This window comes from Oncorhynchus tshawytscha, linkage group LG32 (genome assembly GCF_018296145.1).
Source record: "Oncorhynchus tshawytscha isolate Ot180627B linkage group LG32, Otsh_v2.0, whole genome shotgun sequence".
Taxonomy (NCBI): domain Eukaryota; kingdom Metazoa; phylum Chordata; class Actinopteri; order Salmoniformes; family Salmonidae; genus Oncorhynchus; species Oncorhynchus tshawytscha.
The window spans coordinates 4,829,893-4,846,615 of record NC_056460.1 but is presented as its reverse complement, the minus strand read 5'-3'; the positions used below and the strand labels follow the sequence as shown (position 1 = coordinate 4,846,615).

The following is a 16,723-nucleotide window of genomic DNA, read 5'->3' as shown; positions in this document are numbered from 1 at the left end:
CTCTCTCTCTCAACCTCGCTCTCTCGCTCTCTCTCTCAACCTCGCTCTCTCTCTCTCAACCTCGCAGCTCGCTCTCTCTCTCAACCTGGCTCTCTCTCTCTCTCAACCTCGCTCTCTCTCTCAACCTCTCTCAACCTCGCTCGCTCTCTCTCTCTCTCAACCTCGCTCGCTCTCTCTCTCTCAACCTCGCTCGCTCTCTCTCAACCTCGCTCGCTCTCTCTCTCTCAACCTCGCTCGCTCTCTCTCTCAACCTCGCTCGCTCTCTCTCTCTCTCTCAACCTCGCTCTCTCTCTCTCTCTCAACCTCGCTCGCTCTCTCTCTCTCTCAACCTCAACCTCGCTCTCTCTCTCTCTCTCAACCTCGCTCGCTCTCTCTCTCTCAACCTCGCTCGCTCTCTCTCTCTCAACCTCGCTCGCTCTCTCTCTCTCAACCTCGCTCTCTCTCTCTCTCTCAACCTCGCTCTCTCTCTCTCAACCTCTCGCTCTCTCTCTCAACCTCGCTCGCTCTCTCTCTCTCAACCTCGCTCGCTCTCTCTCTCTCAACCTCGCTCGCTCTCTCTCTCTCAACCTCGCTCGCTCTCTCTCTCTCTCTCAACCTCGCTCGCTCTCTCTCTCAACCTCTCTCTCTCTCTCAACCTCGCTCTCTCAACCTCGCTCTCTCTCTCAACCTCGCTCGCTCTCTCTCTCTCAACCTCGCTCTCGCTCTCTCTCTCTCAACCTCGCTCGCTCTCTCTCTCTCTCAACCTCTCGCTCTCTCTCTCTCTCTCAACCTCGCTCGCTCTCTCTCTCTCTCAACCTCGCTCGCTCTCTCTCTCTCCTCGCTCTCTCTCTCTCAACCCTCGCTCGCTCTCTCTCTCTCTCTCTCAGCCTCGCTCGCTCTCTCTCAACCTCGCTCGCTCTCTCTCAGCCTCGCTCGCTCTCTCTCTCTCAACCTCGCTCGCTCTCTCTCTCTCAACCTCGCTCGCTCTCTCTCTCTCTCAACCTCGCTCGCTCTCTCTCTCAACCTCGCTCTCTCTCTCTCTCAGCCTCGCTCGCTCTCTCTCTCTCAACCTCGCTCGCTCTCTCTCTCTCAACCTCGCTCGCTCTCTCTCTCTCAACCTCTCAGCGCTCTCTCTCTCTCAACCTCGCTCGCTCTCTCTCTCTCCTCTCTCTCTCCTCTCTCAACCGCTCTCTCTCTCTCTCACCTCGCTCGCTCTCTCTCGCTCTCTCTCTCAGCCTCCTCGCCTCTCTCAGCCTCTCTCTCTCTCAACCTCGCTCGCTCTCTCTCTCCTCAACCTCGCTCGCTCTCTCTCAGCCTCGCTCGCTCTCTCTCAACCTCGCTCTCTCTCTCTCAACCTCGCTCGCTCTCTCTCAACCTCGCTCTCTCTCTCTCAGCCTCAACCTCGCTCGCTCTCTCTCTCTCAACCTCGCTCGCTCTCTCTCTCTCAACCTCGCTCTCTCTCGCTCTCTCTCTCTCTCAGCCTCGCTCTCTCTCTCTCAACCTCGCTCGCTCTCTCTCTCTCTCTCTCTCAACCTCGCTCGCTCTCTCAGCCTCTCAACCTCAACCTCGCTCGCTCTCTCAACCTCTCTCTCAACCTCGCTCGCTCTCTCAACCTCGCTCGCTCTCTCTCTCTCTCAACCTCGCTCTCTCTCTCTCTCTCTCTCAACCTCGCTCGCTCTCTCTCTCTCAACCTCGCTCTCGCTCTCTCTCAACCTCGCTCTCTCTCTCTCTCAACCTCGCTCGCTCTCTCTCAACCTCTCGCCTCGCTCTCTCTCTCTCTCTCAACCTCGCTCTCTCTCTCTCTCTCTCAACCTCGCTCGCTCTCTCTCAACCTCGCTCGCTCTCTCTCTCTCTCGCTCTCTCTCAACCTCGCTCTCTCTCTCAACCTCGCTCTCTCTCTCTCAACCTCGCTCGCTCTCTCAACCTCTCTCTCTCAACCTCGCTCGCTCTCTCTCTCTCAACCTCGCTCGCTCTCTCTCTCTCTCAACCTCGCTCGCTCTCTCTCTCTCAACCTCGCTCTCTCTCTCTCTCTCTCTCAACCTCGCTCGCTCTCTCTCTCTCAACCTCCTCGCTCGCTCTCTCTCTCTCAACCTCGCTCGCCTCGCTCGCTCTCTCTCTCAACCTCCTCGCTCGCTCTCTCTCTCTCTCTCTCAACCTCGCTCGCTCTCTCTCTCTCTCAACCTCGCTCGCTCTCTCTCTCTCTCTACCCTCGCTCGCTCTCTCTCTCTCAACCTCGCTCGCTCTCTCTCTCTCAACCTCGCTCGCTCTCTCTCTCTCAACCTCGCTCGCTCTCTCTCTCTCAACCTCGCTCGCTCTCTCTCTCTCAGCCTCTCAACCTCGCTCTCTCTCAGCCTCGCTCGCTCTCTCTCTCTCTCTCCTCGCTCGCTCTCTCTCTCTCTCTCAACCTCGCTCTCTCTCTCTCTCTCTCTCAACCTCAACCTCTCTCAACCTCTCTCTCTCAACCTCGCTCTCTCTCTCTCAACCTCGCTCGCTCTCTCTCTCTCAACCTCGCTCGCTCTCTCTCTCAACCTCGCTCGCTCTCTCTCTCAACCTCGCTCGCTCTCTCTCTCAACCTCGCTCGCTCTCTCTCTCTCTCAACCTCGCTCGCTCTCTCTCTCAACCTCGCTCTCTCTCTCTCTCAACCTCGCTCGCTCGCTCTCTCTCACCTCGCTCTCTCTCCTCGCCTCTCAGCCTCGCTCTCTCTCAGCCTCGCTCGCTCTCTCTCTCAACCTCGCTCGCTCTCTCTCTCAACCTCGCTCGCTCTCTCTCAACCTCGCTCTCTCTCAACCTCGCTCTCTCTCTCTCAACCTCGCTCGCTCTCTCTCAACCTCAGCTCGCTCTCTCTCTCAACCTCGCTCGCTCTCTCGCTCTCTCTCTCAACCTCGCTCGCTCTCTCTCTCTCTCTCTCAACCTCGCTCTCTCTCTCAACCTCTCTCTCTCAACCTCGCTCGCTCTCTCTCTCTCTCTCTCTCTCAACCTCGCTCTCTCTCTCTCTCAACCTCGCTCGCTCTCTCTCTCTCTCAACCTCTCGCTCTCTCTCTCTCTCTCTCAACCTCGCTCGCTCTCTCTCTCTCAGCTCCTCTCTCGCTCGCTCGCTCTCTCAACCTCGCTCGCTCTCTCTCTCTCTCAACCTCGCTCGCTCTCTCTCTCTCTCAACCTCGCTCTCTCAACCTCGCTCGCTCTCTCAACCTCGCTCGCTCTCTCTCTCTCAACCTCGCTCGCTCTCTCTCTCTCAACCTCGCTCTCTCTCAACCTCTCTCTCTCTCAACCTCGCTCTCTCTCTCTCTCTCAACCCTCAACCTCTCTCTCTCTCTCTCTCAACCTCGCTCGCTCTCTCTCTCTCAACTCGCTCGCTCTCGCTCTCTCTCTCAACCTCGCTCGCTCTCTCTCTCTCAACCCTCTCTCTCTCTCGCTCTCTCTCTCTCTCTCAACCTCGCTCGCTCTCTCTCTCTCTCTCTCTCTCTCAACCTCGCTCGCTCGCTCTCTCTCTCAACCTCGCTCGCTCTCTCTCTCTCAACCTCGCTCGCTCTCTCTCTCTCACCCTCGCTCTCTCTCTCTCTCTCAACCTCGCTCTCTCTCTCTCAACCTCGCTCTCAATCTCTCTCTCTCTCTCACCCTCGCTCGCTCTCTCTCTCTCTCAACCTCGCTCGCTCTCTCTCTCTCTCTCTCTCTCAACCTCGCTCGCTCTCTCAACCTCGCTCTCTCTCTCAACCTCGCTCGCTCTCTCTCAACCTCGCTCTCTCTCTCAACCTCGCTCTCTCTCTCTCAACCTCCTCGCTCTCTCTCTCAACCTCGCTCTCTCTCTCTCAACCTCGCTCTCTCTCTCTCTCTCAACCTCGCTCAACCTCGCTCTCTCTCTCTCAACCCTCGCTCTCTCTCTCAGCCTCTCTCAACCTCTCTCTCAACCTCGCTCTCTCTCTCAGCCTCGCTCGCTCTCTCTCTCAACCTCGCTCTCTCTCTCTCTCAACCTCGCTCGCTCTCTCTCAACCTCTCAACCTCTCTCTCTCAACCTCGCTCGCTCTCTCAACCTCAACCTCGCTCGCTCTCTCTCTCTCAACCTCAACCTCGCTCTCTCTCTCTCAACCTCGCTCGCTCTCTCTCTCTCTCTCAACCTCGCTCGCTCTCTCTCTCTCAACCTCGCTCGCTCTCTCTCTCTCAACCTCCTCGCTCGCTCTCTCTCAACCTCGCTCGCTCTCTCTCAACCTCTCTCAACCTCTCTCAACCTCGCTCTCTCTCTCAACCTCGCTCTCTCTCTCTCTCAACCTCGCTCGCTCTCTCTCTCTCACCTCGCTCGCTCTCTCTCTCTCTCTCAACCTCGCTCGCTCTCTCTCTCTCAACCTCGCTCTCTCTCAACCTCTCTCTCTCTCAACCTCGCTCGCTCTCTCTCTCTCAACCTCGCTCTCTCTCTCAACCTCGCTCTCTCTCTCTCAACCTCCTCTCTCTCTCTCTCTCAACCTCGCTCGCTCTCTCTCTCAACCTCGAATAAGCTCTCTCAACCTCTCTCTCTCTCAACCTCGCTCTCTCTCTCTCAACCTCCTCGCTCGCTCTCTCTCTCTCAACCTCGCCTCGCTCGCTCTCTCTCTCAACCTCGCTCGCTCTCTCTCTCTCTCCAACCTCGCTCGCTCTCTCTCTCTCAACCTCGCTCGCTCTCTCTCTCTCTCAACCTCGCTCGCTCTCTCTCTCTCTCTCCTCTCTCGCTCGCTCTCTCTCTCACCCTCGCTCTCTCTCTCTCTCTCTCTCAACCTCGCTCGCTCTCTCTCTCAACCTCGCTCGCTCTCTCTCTCAACCTCGCTCGCTCTCTCTCTCAACCTCGCTCGCTCTCTCTCTCTCAACCTCGCTCGCTCTCTCTCTCTCAACCTCGCTCGCTCTCTCTCTCTCTCAACCTCGCTCGCTCTCTCTCAACCTCGCTCTCTCTCTCTCTCTCCTCGCTCTCTCTCTCAACCTCGCTCTCTCTCTCTCTCAACCTCGCTCTCTCTCTCTCAACCTCGCTCTCTCTCTCTCAACCTCGCTCGCTCTCTCTCTCTCAACCTCGCTCGCTCTCTCTCTCTCAACCTCGCTCTCTCTCTCTCTCTCAACCTCGCTCTCTCTCTCTCAACCTCGCTCTCTCACCTCGCTCTCTCTCTCAACCTCGCTCTCTCTCTCTCTCTCTCTCTCTCAACCTCGCTCGCTCTCTCTCTCTCAACCTCGCTCGCTCTCTCTCAACCTCGCTCGCTCTCTCTCTCAACCTCGCGCTCGCTCTCTCTCAACCCTCGCTCTCTCTCTCTCAACCTCGCTCTCTCTCTCAACCTCGCTCGCTCTCTCTCTCAACCTCGCTCTCTCTCTCTCTCTCAACCTCGCTCGCTCGCTCTCTCTCTCAACCTCGCTCTCTCTCTCTCAACCTCAACCTCTCTCTCTCTCAACCTCGCTCGCTCTCTCTCTCTCACCTCGCTCTCTCTCTCTCTCAGCCTCGCTCGCTCTCTCTCTCTCAGCCTCGCTCGCTCTCTCTCTCTCTCTCTCAACCTCGCTCGCTCTCTCTCTCTCAACCTCGCTCGCTCTCTCTCTCTCACCCTCGCTCTCTCTCTCTCTCCTCTCGCTCTCTCTCTCTCAACCTCGCTCGCTCTCTCTCTCTCAACCTCGCTCGCTCGCTCTCTCTCTCTCACCCTCGCTCTCGCTCTCTCTCTCTCAACCTCGCTCGCTCTCTCTCTCTCAACCTCGCTCGCTCTCTCTCTCTCTCAACCTCGCTCGCTCTCTCTCTCTCAACCTCGCTCTCTCTCTCTCTCTCAACCTCTCTCTCTCTCTCTCTCTCTCGCTCCTCAACCTCGCTCGCTCTCTCTCTCTCAGCCTCGCTCGCTCGCTCTCTCTCTCTCAACCTCGCTCTCTCTCTCTCTCAACCTCGCTCTCTCTCGCTCTCTCTCTCTCAACCTCGCTCGCTCTCTCTCTCTCAACCTCTCTCAACCTCGCTCTCTCTCTCTCAACCTCGCTCGCTCTCTCTCTCTCTCTCAACCTCGCTCAGCTCTCTCTCTCAACCTCGCTCTCTCTCTCAACCTCTCAGCCTCGCTCGCTCTCTCTCTCAACCTCGCTCGCTCTCTCTCTCAACCTCGCTCGCTCTCTCTCTCAACCTCGCTCGCTCTCTCTCTCTCAACCTCGCTCGCTCTCTCAGCCTCTCAGCCTCCTCGCTCTCTCTCTCTCTCACCCTCGCTCTCTCTCTCTCTCAACCTCGCTCGCTCTCTCTCTCTCAACCTCGCTCGCTCTCTCTCTCTCTCACCCTCGCTCGCTCTCTCTCTCTCAACCTCGCTCGCTCTCTCTCTCTCTCTCTCTCAACCTCCTCGCTCTCAGCCTCTCTCTCTCTCAACAGCCTCGCTCTCTCTCTCTCAACCTCGCTCTCTCTCAACCTCGCTCTCTCTCTCAACCTCGCTCTCTCTCTCTCAACCTCGCTCGCTCTCTCTCAACCTCGCTCGCTCTCTCTCAACCTCGCTCTCTCTCTCAACCTCGCTCTCTCTCTCAGCCTCAGCTCTCTCTCTCTCTCTCTCTCAACCTCAGCTCTCTCTCTCTCTCAACCTCGCTCGCTCTCTCTCTCTCAACCTCGCTCTCTCTCTCTCTCTCAACCTCCTCGCTCTCTCTCTCTCTCAACCTCGCTCGCTCTCTCTCTCTCTCAGCCTCGCTCGCTCTCTCTCTCTCTCTCAACCTCGCTCGCTCTCTCTCTCAACCTCGCTCGCTCTCTCTCGCTCTCTCTCTCAACCTCGCTCGCTCTCTCTCTCTCTCAACCTCGCTCGCTCTCTCTCTCTCAACCTCGCTCGCTCTCAACCTCGCTCTCTCTCTCAACCTCGCTCGCTCTCTCTCTCTCTCTCAACCTCGCTCGCTCTCTCTCTCTCTCAACCTCGCTCTCTCTCTCTCTCAACCTCGCTCTCTCTCTCACCTCCTCGCTCGCTCTCTCTCTCTCACCCTCGCTCTCTCTCTCTCTCTCACCCTCGCTCTCTCTCTCTCTCTCTCAACCTCGCTCTCTCTCTCTCTCTCTCTCTCTCTCACCCTCGCTCTCTCTCACCTCGCTCGCTCTCTCTCAACCTCGCTCGCTCTCTCTCTCTCTCAACCTCGCTCGCTCTCTCTCTCTCAACCTCGCTCGCTCTCTCTCTCTCTCTCAACCTCGCTCGCTCTCTCTCTCTCTCTCTCTCAACCTCGCTCTCTCTCTCAACCTCGCTCTCTCTCTCTCTCAACCTCTCTCGCTCTCTCTCTCACCCTCGCTCTCTCTCTCTCTCAACCTCGCTCGCTCTCTCTCTCTCAACCTCGCTCGCTCTCTCTCTCAACCTCGCTCGCTCTCTCTCAACCTCGCTCGCTCTCTCTCTCAACCTCGCTCGCTCTCTCTCTCTCAACCTCGCTCGCTCTCTCTCTCAACCTCGCTCGCTCTCTCTCTCAACCTCGCTCGCTCTCTCTCTCAACCTCGCTCGCTCTCTCTCTCTCACCCTCGCTCGCTCTCTCTCTCTCTCAACCTCGCTCGCTCTCTCTCTCAACCTCGCTCGCTCTCTCTCTCAACCTCGCTCGCTCTCTCTCTCAACCTCGCCTCTCTCAACCTCTCTCTCTCAACCTCGCTCGCTCTCTCTCCAGCTCGCTCTCTCGCTCTCTCTCAACCTCGCTCGCTCTCTCTCTCTCTCTCGCCTCTCTCTCCTCTCGCTCTCTCTCTCAACCTCGCTCGCTCTCTCTCTCTCAACCTCGCTCTCTCTCTCAACCTCGCTCGCTCTCTCGCTCTCTCTCTCTCAACCTCGCTCGCTCTCAACCTCTCTCTCAACCTCGCTCGCTCTCAACCTCTCTCTCTCAACCTCGCTCTCTCTCGCTCGCTCTCTCTCTCTCTCAACCTCGCTCGCTCTCTCTCTCTCTCAACCTCGCTCGCTCTCTCTCTCTCTCTCAACCTCGCTCGCTCTCCTCTCTCAAGCTCGCTCGCTCTCTCTCAACCTCGCTCGCTCTCTCTCAACCTCGCTCGCTCTCTCTCAACCTCGCTCGCTCTCTCTCAACCTCGCTCGCTCTCTCTCTCAACCTCGCTCTCTCTCTCTCAACCTCGCTCTCTCTCTCTCATTCTCGCTCTCTCTCTCTCAACCTCGCTCGCTCTCTCTCAACCTCGCTCGCTCGCTCTCTCTCTCAACCTCGCTCTCTCTCTCTCGCTCTCTCTCTCGCTCTCGCTCTCTCTCTCTCTCTCTCAACCTCGCTCGCTCTCTCTCTCTCTCAACCTCGCTCTCTCTCTCTCTCTCTCAACCTCGCTCTCTCTCTCAACCTCGCTCGCTCTCTCTCTCAACCTCGCTCGCTCTCTCTCTCTCTCAACCTCGCTCGCTCTCTCTCTCTCTCAACCTCGCTCGCTCGCTCTCTCTCTCAACCTCGCTCGCTCTCTCTCTCTCAACCTCGCTCGCAACCTCGCTCGCTCTCTCTCTCTCAACCCTCGCTCTCTCTCTCTCTCAACCTCGCTCGCTCTCTCGCTCTCTCTCTCTCTCTCAACCTCGCTCGCTCTCTCGCTCTCTCTCTCTCTCTCTCAACCTCGCTCGCTCTCTCTCTCTCACCTCGCTCTCTCTCTCTCTCTCAACCTCCTCAACCTCGCTCTCTCTCTCAGCCTCGCTCTCTCTCTCTCTCAACCTCGCTCGCTCTCTCTCTCTCAACCTCGCTCGCTCTCTCTCTCTCACCTCCTCGCTCTCTCTCAACCTCGCTCTCTCTCTCAGCCTCGCTCGCTCTCTCTCTCACCTCGCTCGCTCTCTCTCAACCTCGCTCTCTCTCTCTCAACCTCGCTCGCTCTCTCTCTCTCAACCTCGCTCGCTCTCTCTCTCTCAACCTCGCTCGCTCTCTCTCTCAACCTCGCTCGCTCTCTCTCAACCTCGCTCGCTCTCTCTCTCTCTCAACCTCGCTCTCTCTCTCTCTCTCTCAACCTCGCTCGCTCTCTCTCTCTCAACCTCGCTCTCTCTCTCTCTCTCAACCTCGCTCGCTCTCTCTCTCTCAACCTCGCTCGCTCTCTCTCTCTCAACCTCGCTCTCTCTCTCTCTCAACCTCTCTCTCTCTCTCTCAACCTCGCTCTCTCTCTCTCTCTCAACCTCGCTCTCTCTCTCTCTCAACCTCGCTCTCTCTCTCTCAACCTCGCTCGCTCTCTCTCTCTCTCCTCGCTCGCTCTCTCTCTCAACCTCGCTCTCTCTCTCTCTCTCTCAACCTCGCTCGCTCTCTCTCTCAACCTCGCTCGCTCTCTCTCTCAACCTCGCTCTCTCTCTCTCTCTCAACCTCGCTCTCTCTCTCTCTCTCTCTCTCAACCTCGCTCTCTCTCTCTCTCTCTCTCAACCTCGCTCGCTCTCTCTCTCTCAACCTCGCTCTCTCTCTCTCTCAGCCTCAACCTCGCTCTCTCTCTCAACCTCGCTCGCTCTCTCTCTCTCTCAACCTCGCTCGCTCTCTCTCTCTCTCAACCTCGCTCGCTCTCTCTCTCAACCTCGCTCGCTCGCTCTCTCAGCCTCGCTCGCTCTCGCTCTCTCAGCCTCGCTCGCTCTCTCTCTCAACCTCGCTCGCTCTCTCTCTCAACCTCGCTCGCTCTCTCTCAACCTCGCTCGCTCTCTCTCAGCCTCGCTCGCTCTCTCTCTCAACCTCGCTCGCTCTCTCTCTCTCTCAACCTCGCTCTCTCTCTCTCCTCAACCTCCTCGCTCTCTCTCTCAACCTCGCTCGCTCTCTCTCTCAACCTCGCTCGCTCTCTCTCTCAACCTCGCTCGCTCTCTCTCTCAACTCTCTCTCTCTCAGCCTCTCAACCTCGCTCTCTCAACCTCTCAACCTCGCTCTCTCTCTCTCAACCTCGCTCGCTCTCTCAACCTCAACCTCTCTCTCTCAACCTCGCTCGCTCTCTCTCAACCTCGCTCGCTCTCTCTCAACCTCGCTCGCTCTCTCTCAACCTCGCTCGCTCTCTCTCTCAACCTCGCTCGCTCTCTCTCTCAACCTCGCTCTCTCTCAACCTCGCTCGCTCTCTCTCTCAACCTCGCTCGCTCTCTCTCTCTCAACCTCGCTCGCTCTCTCTCTCAACCTCGCTCGCTCTCTCTCTCAACCTCGCTCGCTCTCTCAACCTCTCGCTCTCTCTCTCTCAACCTCGCTCGCTCTCTCTCTCCTCTCTCTCTCTCTCAACCTCGCTCTCTCTCTCTCTCAACCTCGCTCGCTCTCTCTCTCTCTCAACCTCGCTCGCTCTCTCTCTCTCAACCTCGCTCGCTCTCTCTCAACCTCGCTCGCTCTCTCTCTCAACCTCGCTCGCTCGCTCTCTCTCTCAACCTCGCTCGCTCTCTCTCTCAGCCTCTCTCTCTCTCTCTCTCAGCCTCCTCGCTCAGCCTCTCTCTCTCTCTCTCAACCTCGCTCTCTCTCTCTCTCAACCTCGCTCGCTCTCTCTCTCTCAACCTCGCTCGCTCTCAACCTCTCTCTCTCTCAACCTCGCTCGCTCTCTCTCTCTCAACCTCGCTCGCTCTCTCTCTCTCTCAACCTCGCTCGCTCTCTCTCTCTCAACCTCGCTCGCTCTCTCTCTCAACCTCGCTCGCTCTCTCTCTCTCTCTCAACCTCGCTCGCTCTCTCTCTCTCTCTCAACCTCGCTCGCTCTCTCTCTCTCTCTCAACCTCGCTCGCTCTCTCTCTCTCTCTCTCAACCTCGCTCTCTCTCTCTCTCTCTCAACCTCGCTCGCTCTCTCTCTCAACCTCGCTCGCTCTCTCTCTCTCAACCTCGCTCGCTCTCTCTCAACCTCTCAACCTCTCTCAACCTCTCTCTCTCTCTCACCTCGCTCGCTCTCTCTCTCTCAACCTCGCTCTCTCTCTCTCTCTCAACCTCGCTCGCTCTCTCTCTCTCTCAACCTCGCTCGCTCTCTCTCTCTCTCAACCTCGCTCGCTCTCTCTCACCCTCGCTCTCTCTCTCTCAACCTCGCTCGCTCTCTCTCTCTCAACCTCGCTCGCTCTCTCTCAACCTCGCTCGCTCTCTCTCAACCTCGCTCGCTCTCTCTCTCAACCTCGCTCGCTCTCTCTCTCAACCTCGCTCGCTCTCTCTCTCAACCTCGCTCGCTCTCTCTCTCAACCTCGCTCGCTCTCTCTCTCTCTCAACCTCGCTCGCTCTCTCTCTCTCAACCTCGCTCGCTCTCTCTCTCAACCTCGCTCGCTCTCTCTCTCTCTCTCAACCTCGCTCAACCTCGCTCGCTCTCTCTCTCAACCTCGCTCGCTCTCTCTCAACCTCGCTTCTCTCTCTCTCAACCTCTCTCTCTTCTCTCTCTCTCAACCTCGCTCGCTCTCTCTCTCACACCTCGTTCTCTCTCTCTCAACCTCGCTCTCTCTCTCAACACCTCGCTCTCTCTCTCTCACACCTCGCTCTCTCTCTCTCACCTCGCTCTCTCTCTCTCTCAACACCTCGCTCTCTCTCAACACCTCGCTCTCTCTCTCAACACCTCGCTCTCTCTCTCTCAACACCTCGCTCTCTCTCTCTCAACACCTCGCTCTCTCTCAACACCTCGCTCTCTCTCAACCTCGCTCTCTCTCAACCTCGCTCTCTCTCAACCTCGCTCTCTCTCTCTCTCAACACCTCGCTCTCTCTCAACAACTCCCTTTCTCAACACCTCCCTTTCTCAACACCTCCCTTTCTCAACACCTCCCTTTCTCAACACCTCCCTTTCTCAACACCTCCTTTTCTCAACACTTCCATCCCTATATTTCCATCTCAACCCCTCTCTCATCTCTCCAGCTCCTTGTCCTCCCTCGTCTGAGTGCCATCATTGATAGGGCATTGCACTTTGATAACCATCCCCCTCTCTTTCAACCTTTCTCTCTTTGAAAAAGAGACGCTTCGCATTGTGACAAGCCCTAAAAATAAAGCCCTTCTGTGCCCCTGTAAAAACAAGCGCATGTCAAAAAAATACTTACTACAAAATAGGCCAGGGGAGAACTTACATGCGATATTTCATCATTGTAACCCATTTGGTGATTTTTCATGCTGATATTACTGTGTTATTTCATCAACCACGTCAAAACCAGGTAGGAATATGAATTGATCATACTGTAAGGTATGCAGGGCATTAATAAATGTGCAGTGATACCTGACACTAATAACCAAAAGGAACTATAGGCTGCAAACTATATGTTACAAAAGGGAGTATATGTCGCAAGGGCACGGTTTATGTCTTTACATGTGTAGGCCGTCATTGTAAATAAGAATTTGTTCTTAACTGACTTGCCTTGTTAACTAAAAGGTTACACATGCAATGACAAGTGAAAGTGTTAAGGGATACCAGCGAAAGCAGCAAGACAGAGGGCTTCACCGAGTGAAAAGCATCCAAACGTGAACTGACAACATATGAACTGCGATGAGGATGAGACAACACAAAACAGAGGTAAAATATGGGCAAAAATAAGAACAGAAGTACCATGTTAGATCTTGCAGTGTAGTATTGTTCTTCCACACAGTCCAAAAAAATCATCAGGGTCGGGCTGTTTAGTAGACAGACCAAGAAAATACAGATTATTCACAGTCATGGGGTATTTAAAAATAATCACACACACAGTTTTTTTTTTAAAGTTGTTGAAGTTGTTTGAAGAGATGGGATGAAGGTTGGGTTAAAAAATGTATAAACATATTTCTTTTAAACACACATAAGGGGTGAGAGACTCAAAAGGCTGGCCAAGGTGCCAAAAGGATACCATGCAAGTGGGGCCTTCAGAAAATAATCTTTCATGGACTTGCACCTCTAAAATAAGTGGCCGATCTTCCCCTCCAACCAAAGCACATCAAAGACAGAAGTTGAGAGAGAGAGAAAGAGCGTGGTATTACAAGCCTACGATTTTGTGGCTGTTGATAAAAATAAATAAACACTCCTTGCAAAAAAATATACAAATATATTTAGAATAAATATATATAATTATTTTTACAAATTCTTTAGTCCCCCAAATGTGTTTGTGTGTGTGTGTGTGTGTGTGTGTGTGTGTGTGTGGGGTGCTTTATAAAAATAAAAAAAAGAAGAAAAGAAGAAAATACTTCAAGACTGGAGGATTGGAAGGTACTGTGTACAGGACTTGATGACTGATTGTTGATTAACACACACACACATTCAAACACTGCTACATTTAAACACTGTTTAGACTCGGTTAGATATTTAATTGGAAGGGTTAGAAAATGTATTTAACAATGTGAGACTCTCACCCCTTCGGTATTTTGAAGTCAACATACAAACTACAACTCGTATTTGTTGACTGTGGGTACGTCCCAAATGACACCCTATTCCATATATACCTTTGACCAGGGACAATATGGTGTCGTTTGGAGCGCACGATCTGGGTTTCCAATATATCTTTGTATGCAGGCGTCTGTCGTCGCTATTATACCACATACAGTTAATATAGTCTATATAACATATCACCAAATACTATAGTATGCCTCATCCAAAATACAATGCACAGTTATGGTATGATAGCAGTGCAACAATAGCCATGGAAATTGTGAGGTTCTGAATTTAAACAGTCATTATTGTTGCAACGTGTGATTTGGTTGGTCGAAAAGTGTGAAATGTTGATGGGCAAGCCTGTGCGTGTGTTTGTGTGTGTTAGAGTCACTCGCTGCTGGTTCGTGATGAGGTTCAGTCTCCTTCCTAAGCAGGGGATGAAACTTGACTTGATCGACTATCAGTGTTAAAAAAATGAAACAGAGAATTAAACAAACTGCAGTACTAAGAAATGAACACACAACACATTTCTAAATATAGTCACAGTGGCCTGGCAATAAAAAAATAAAAACCTGCATGACTCGAACAGCAACATAAGCACAAAATATCACTAAAGATCGCTTACGGGCATATTACTCCTAGTGTAGGCACTTTCCCTCCTATATAATCTCTGTGGGTACTGAGTCAAAACTAAATGGCAAAGATTAAGACCCTCAGATATAGAGTCGCTGAATGAACAGTAAGCAGTTCCCCATGCGCCTTTTGCACATGCAGGGCGAATATTCAAGTCTCTTGGGAAGTGATGCTCAGCGACTTAGTGAGTGACAAAAAGGAGAGCTGGAAAGATAAGGAGCGAGTGCGGGGGAGAGGCAGAGAGAGGAAGGAGTGGTTTTCCATACTTAACCACAAAAGGTCATGAGAAGGACCACTCAGGGAGAAATTTGAAAAGCTTTCGTTACATTGTTATTAAACGTGACATTATAGATGTCATAACCAGTCACAGTGACCTGTGCGAGATGTTAGATTGTGGCTACTTACTTGATGCAGTCGTAAATAAAAATGATTTTAATAATTCCAGCCAGTTGTTTTGAAAGTAGAGCTCACAACCCAAAACGGGTCCCCGAATATTGTTCATAATTGTGTACAACGTCAGTGCATGTGGGGTGTGCATGTTGGGCTCACCTCGCAACCTCATTGGACAATACAGTGCTGACCTGAATCCCGCCTCCCACTTTAACCTTGCAACCTTACTGGACCTCATTCCACCTGCGAATAAACATTCTCTATCAAGTTCTGTTGTTGCAGGCTAGCTCCCGTTGTAGGGTATGGTCCCATCAGACTAATATGGCAAACGAGCAAGCAAATGTTATAAAGTAAGTTTAAACAACGGAAAATGTACACTTCTACAATACATGACCATAAGTTTGTGGACACCTGTTCATCAAATATCTCATTCCAAAATCATGGTTATTAATATGAAGTTGGTCCCCCTTTGCTGCTATAACAGCCTCCACTCTGCTCGGAAGGCTTTCCACTAGATGACAGAACATTGCTGCGGGGACTTGCATTAGGCACTGATGTTGGGCAATTAGGCCTGGCTCGCAGTCGGCGTTCCAATTCATCCCAAAAGTGTTCGATGAGGTTGAGGTCAGGGCTCTGTGCAGGCCATTCAAGTTCTCCACACCGATCTTGGGAAACCATTTCTGTATGGACCGCACTTTGTGCACAGGGAAATTGTCATGCTGGAACTGTTTCCACAAAGTTGGAAGCACAGAATTGTGTAGAATATTATTTTATGCTGTAGTGCTAAGATTTCCCTTCACTGAAACTAAGGGGCCTGGCTCGAACCATGAAAAACAGCCCCAGGCCGGTATTCCTCATCCACCAAACTTTACAGTTGCCACTATGCATTGGGGCATGCAACGTTCTCCTGGCATCCGCCAAAACCAGATTTGTCTGTCGGTGGTGAAGCATGATTCATCACTCCAGGGAACGCGTTTCCCGGCTGAGCTGTTGTTGCTCCTAGACGTTTCCACTTCATAATAACAGCACTTACAGTTGATCGGGGCAGCTCTAGCGGGGCAGAAATTTGACGAACTGACTTGTTGGAAAGGTGGCATCCTATGACGGTGCCTGAGCTCTTCAGTAAGGCCATTCTACTGCCAATGTTTGTCTATTAAGACTGCATGCTGTGTGCTCAATTGTATACACTGCTCAGCAACAGGTATGGCTGAAATAGCCAAATTCACTCATTTGAAGGGGTGTCCATCTACTTTTGATTATATAGTTGCATCAAATGTCCTACTCCTTGAAAGTCAATCGGGGGAGAATGGCGTGACGCTTGGCATTCAAGCCAAAGAGTTCAATCTTGGTTTCATCAGACCTGAGAATTTTGTTTCTTATGGTCTCAGAGTCCTTTAGCTGCCTTTTGGCAAAAAAAAGAAATGTCCTCTCACTGTCAACTGTGTTTCTTTTCAGCAAACTTATATGTGTAAATAATTGTATGAGCAATCTATTGCCCTGGCCACATCTGCAGTCCTCATGCCTCCTTGCAGCATTCCTAAGGCATGTTCATGCAGATGAGCAGTAGAAAGGCCTCTTTAGTGACTTAAAATGTCATAACTGTGACCTTAATTGCCTACCGTCTGTAAGCTGTTTGTGTCTTAACGACCGTTCCACAGGTACATGTTCATTAATTGTTTATGGTTCATTGAACAAACATGGGAAAGTTTGTAGTATACATTCATATCACGATTCACGAACGGAATGGATGGACACGTCTTGTATAAACCTTATAGCCTATTGCACAATATATTACAAAATTATAAAAAATTACAAAAAAGATTGCTGGTTCAAACCCCTGATCCAACTCGGTGAAAAATCTGTCAATGTGCCCTTGAGCAAGGTACTTAACCCTAATGGCTACTGTAAATCAATCTGGATATGAGTGTCTGCTAGTATACTAAAAAATAAAAAAATAATATATAACTTCTAATTTCAGATGTTTTCTAACTTATGATGCATGGATTTGATCCATGTATTTTAGCTGCTATCAAAACAACTAATGGTAAGCCATGCAGGCACTTGAAAACTTGCTTCAGAGTGCAATACATGACAGGCACGAGTGCGTAATCTCATGCACTAAATGATGGCAGGTTAGAATGTAAGGATTCAGATGCTTTTTCCGCTTGGAGAGGACTGTAGATCATTTATTATGCATGTACGAGCCATACATTGACACGTTGAGTCCAAAACAGAAGGTTTAAAAAAAAAAAATCTAAGTTTTCTATCTTCCCGGAAGATCTAACCATGTAACCTTTTCAGTCATGTCATGACTAAGGCTGTAGCGGTCACAAAATACTGTCAGACGGTGATTGTTAAGCAAATAAACTGTCAGTCTCACGGTAATTTACCATTAATTAACAAACACATTTTGCATCTCCTGGCTTCCACGCATAATCCATGTAATATAGCCTACACCTTCACAATAAATATGTTATTTATTTTAGACAGGCCTAAAGAAGCATGATATGAAGAAGAAGAACAGAAGAACAGAATAGCATATTCTGAGTTGTCCTGAGGCCCTGATCT

General features: G+C 52.3%; 1 protein-coding gene across 1 annotated transcript in view; it reads right to left on the bottom strand.

The window, feature by feature from the left end:
* The window catches only part of LOC112230420 (mitogen-activated protein kinase kinase kinase kinase 3-like), a 41,338-nt gene extending 28,952 nt beyond the window's left edge, over window positions 1-12,386 (bottom strand). Inside the window, exon 1 of the mRNA XM_024396727.2 lies at window positions 12,341-12,386. The gene's annotated coding sequence lies outside the window, so the exon portion shown is untranslated. The remainder of the gene's footprint in view (window positions 1-12,340) is intronic.
* Window positions 12,387-16,723: the final 4,337 nt, after the last annotated feature.